A 3,981-nucleotide genomic window follows, 5' to 3' on the forward strand; every position below is an offset into this window, starting at 1 on the left:
TCCTCCTCACAAGATCTCCACAGCTTGCTGCCAGGAGGGAGGAGAATGGAGGGAGTGGGGATTTCACACACACAGTCCATACACAGGGGGGGGGGGGGGGAGCCTGCAGCCGTCCATACACACAGGAGGCCTGGTGCTTCTGTTCTACTAAGTTACAGTTATCAGCAGAGCTAGATGTTGGGGAAAGCATTTCCTCAGGCTCCTCTCCTCAGTGATCAGACTGCAACCTTTGAAGCAGATTACAAGAAAAGAGGCTGCAGCAGGGACTGATCTGTGTCAAGCTTTTGTGAACACAGCCAGGAACTGCACATACCTGGATTTGATTAATTGTGCCATGTTTGAGCCAGTATCTCAATCCAGGGAGTAGATATGGACCCTAGTGCCTTAAAGTGGACCTTTAAAGGATAAGTTCACCTCTTGAAAAGAAAAAAAGGCCAATTTTTTTATAGGTAAAAAAATATGCATTTATTATTTTTTGTTTTGGGAGTCTGTAAAGCATTGCACCAGCGATCTGCAGATTGCTGGTGCTATGCATGTCTCCTGCAGACCTGTCAGTATATCATTGATTCTTCCTGTCAGTGTATCTGTTTGCCCGTACACCCCATAGAGGGAACCAGATATACTGACAGGACTAATCAATGAACTGCCACGGTGCTCACAGCAACGTGGTAGTTCACTGAGAAGTACAAGCCAACGGTCGCTAAGGATGCTGGGACTTGTAGTATTCTCATTCACAGAGGACTGTGTTCAGGCACAAGAGAAGATCCCCCACTAGCTGTCAAAGCGGGGGAGTAGCCCCCACTAGCTGTGAAAGCGGGGGAGTGGCCCCCACCAGCTGTGCAAAGCGGGGGAGTGGCCCCCACTAGCTGTGCAAAGCGGGGGAGTGGCCCCCACTAGCTGTGCAAAGCGGGGGAGTGGCACCCACTAGCTGTCAAAGCAGGGAAATGGCCCCCACTAGCTGTCAAAGCGGGGGAGTGGCCCCCACTAGCTGTCAAAGCGGGGGAGTGGCCCCCACTAGCTGTCAAAGCAGGTAAACGGCCCCCACTAGCTGTCAAAGCGGGGGAGTGGCACCCACTAGTTGTCAAAGCAGGTACACGGCCCCCACTAGCTGTCAAAGCAGGGGAACGGCCCCCACTAGCTGTCAAAGCGGGGGAGTGGCACCCACTAGCTGTCAAAGCAGGGGAATGGCCCCCACTTGCTGTCAAAGCAGGGAAACAGCCCCCACTAGCTGTCAAAGCAGGTATACGGCCCCCACTAGCTGTCAAAGCGGGGGAGTGGCCCCCACTAGCTGTCAAAGCAGGGGAACGGCCCCCACTAGCTGTCAAAGCAGGGGAGTGGCCCCCACTAGCTGTCAAAGCAGGGGAATGGCCCCCACTAGCTGTAAAAGTGGGGAAGCAGGGAGAGCAGTGGCCATTCCATTCATAACATGTTACATGTTACACCCTGAGTATGAGTGTAACATGTTACATGTTATGAAAGGTGAACTTCTCCTTTATCCATAAATAACACTTCTTTTTTTGTAATACTTTTCTATTTCTTTAGTTTTTGCATTCAGCTTTCACCTTGACTATCCGCCACATGCACAGATATGCTGAGGGTCTATATACATCTCTCCCAGTCCCATAGACTGGCATGAAGGGGATTTATGGGATTTTACATAGTGCCTTGAAAAAGTTTTCATACCCCTTGAAATTTTCCACATTTTGTCATGTTACAACCGAAAACGTAAATGTATTTTATTGGGATTTCATGTGATAGACCAACACAAAGTGGCACATAATTGTGAAGTGGAAGGAAAATGATAAATGGGTTTCAACATTTTCTACAAATAAATATGTGAAAAGTGTGTCATGCATTTGTATTCAGCCCCTCGGAGTCAATACTTTGTAGAACCACCTTTCCCTGCAATTACAGCTGCAAGTCTTTTTGGGGATGTCTCTACCAGCTTTGCACATCTAGAGAGGGACATTTTTGCCCATTCTTCTTTGCAGAATCGCTCAAGCTCTGTCAGATTGGATGGAGAGCGTCTGTGAACAGCAATTTTCAAGTCTTGCCACAGATTCTCAATTGCATTTAGGTCTGGACTTTGACTGGGCTATTCTAACACATGAATATGCTTTGATCTCAACCATTCCATTGTAGCTCTGGCTGTATGTTTCGGGTCGTTGTCTTGCTGGAAGGTTAACCTCCTCCCCAGTCTCAAGTCTTTTGCAGACTCTAACAGGTTTTCTTCTAAGATTTCCCTGTATTTGGCTCCATCCATCTTCCCATCAACTCTGACCAGTCGCTTCCCTGTCGCTGCTGAAGAAAATCATCCCCACAACATGATTCTCGATTACATTTGTCATTAGGATGCATAGAGGGGTTACTCTCAATGGTTTCCTCAAAAGTGGTAAAAACTAGACAGAGAGTCTAGGGCTCACCATACACATACATATACTGTCTGACCATACAATCAACTTTAGACCTACCAAAACTATTTAATATGAGGACCTACAGTCCAATCTGTCCAATCAATGTGTATCCAATCAGGCAGGCCCTTCCACTACAAGCGTGTTGGTAGATCTAATGATGATTGTACAATCAGATTGTAATGTGTGTGGTGAGCTTAATCCTTCCCTACTCTATCTAAAGCCCTGTATACATGATCAGAAAATCGTACAAAGAATGCCGCTTTCAAAGCGATCGTACGTTAATCTGATCATTAGTACACACCAATCGTCCAAAATTACTTGAAGGGATAAGCAGGAAACATTTTGTTGTACGATACCAGATTGTATGATTTTCATTTACCAGTACAGTTTACGTCTGAAAATACAATAGAAAAACATGACATCACTTCCAAATTTTTATTCTGTCGTAAGAGAATTTTTGTGATTTTAGTAACCTCTTCACTTTCAATATGAGACTAAAAAAAAATTGACGATCATTTGTTCGATATTCTCATCGTGTATAGGGGCTTTAAATAGAGTAGGGAAGGGTTAAGCTCAGCACACACATTACAATCTGCTTGTACAATCATCATTAGATCTACCAACAAGCTTGTATTGCAGGGGTGTCAAACCGGCAGCTCTCCAGCTGTTGTGAAACTACAAGTCCCATCATGCCTCTGCCTTTTGGAGTCATGCTTGTAACTGTCAATCTTGCAATGCCTCATGGGACTTGTAGTTTGGCAACAGCTGGAGGGCCGCCAGTTTGACACCTGTATTGCAGCGGGAGGGCCTGCCTGATTGGACACACATTGACCCCCCGGTTCACATCTATGCCGCCGTGCGGGCCGCATTTTGCACGGGCACAAGAGCCCATTCATTTGAATGGACTCCAGTGCCTGTGGCACGCAGGGAAGAAGTCTCTGCACTTCTTTGGAAAACACAGCCCGCACAGGAACCTCGGTTTCCAGTACGGTTGTGTTTTCCAGTGCGGGCGGCGTGCCATTAGGACTAATGGTACCCGCCTGCGGGTCTACATTCCTCTGTGTGGGTGGTGCGGCTGCACGGATTTTCATGCAGATCCGCAGCAGCACCACCCGCACAGATGTGAACCTGGGGTAAAGTGTAACTATAGGCAGAACTTTTCTTTTTTAGTTTTGGACAGAGTGGACTGGGATTAGAATCCCTGTCAGGTTTTTCTTCCTGTCTGGGTCCCCATTAGGGAGAATCACCCTCTCTATTTTTCCTGTTTATTGTTATCTAAAGTGAAAGTAAAAGGAAATCCCATGTTGTCATCCGAACAGGAAAGGAGATGAAATCACTCCTTTTAACGTGCGGAAAGGTGTTCCTTTCTTAAGGCGGTGGCATTGTTTAATGCATTGCACTGTTTGAAGTCTTTTTAATTAACCTTAAGCCTTGGTCCACGCTTCTGTGTGCGCAGGGGTGCCCAAACGTGTCACATGCGTTCCCGCACATCATGTGTAGGCAGCCAATTCTTTTCAATGGGCTGCCCTACCCGCAAGAAGCACAGGGAAGAAAAGTCCCTTAACCT

The sequence above is a fragment of the Staurois parvus genome, unplaced genomic scaffold, assembly GCF_062004578.1.
Source record: "Staurois parvus isolate SC_StPar_1 unplaced genomic scaffold, SC_StPar_1.0 ptg000362l, whole genome shotgun sequence".
NCBI classification, from domain to species: Eukaryota; Metazoa; Chordata; class Amphibia; order Anura; family Ranidae; genus Staurois; species Staurois parvus.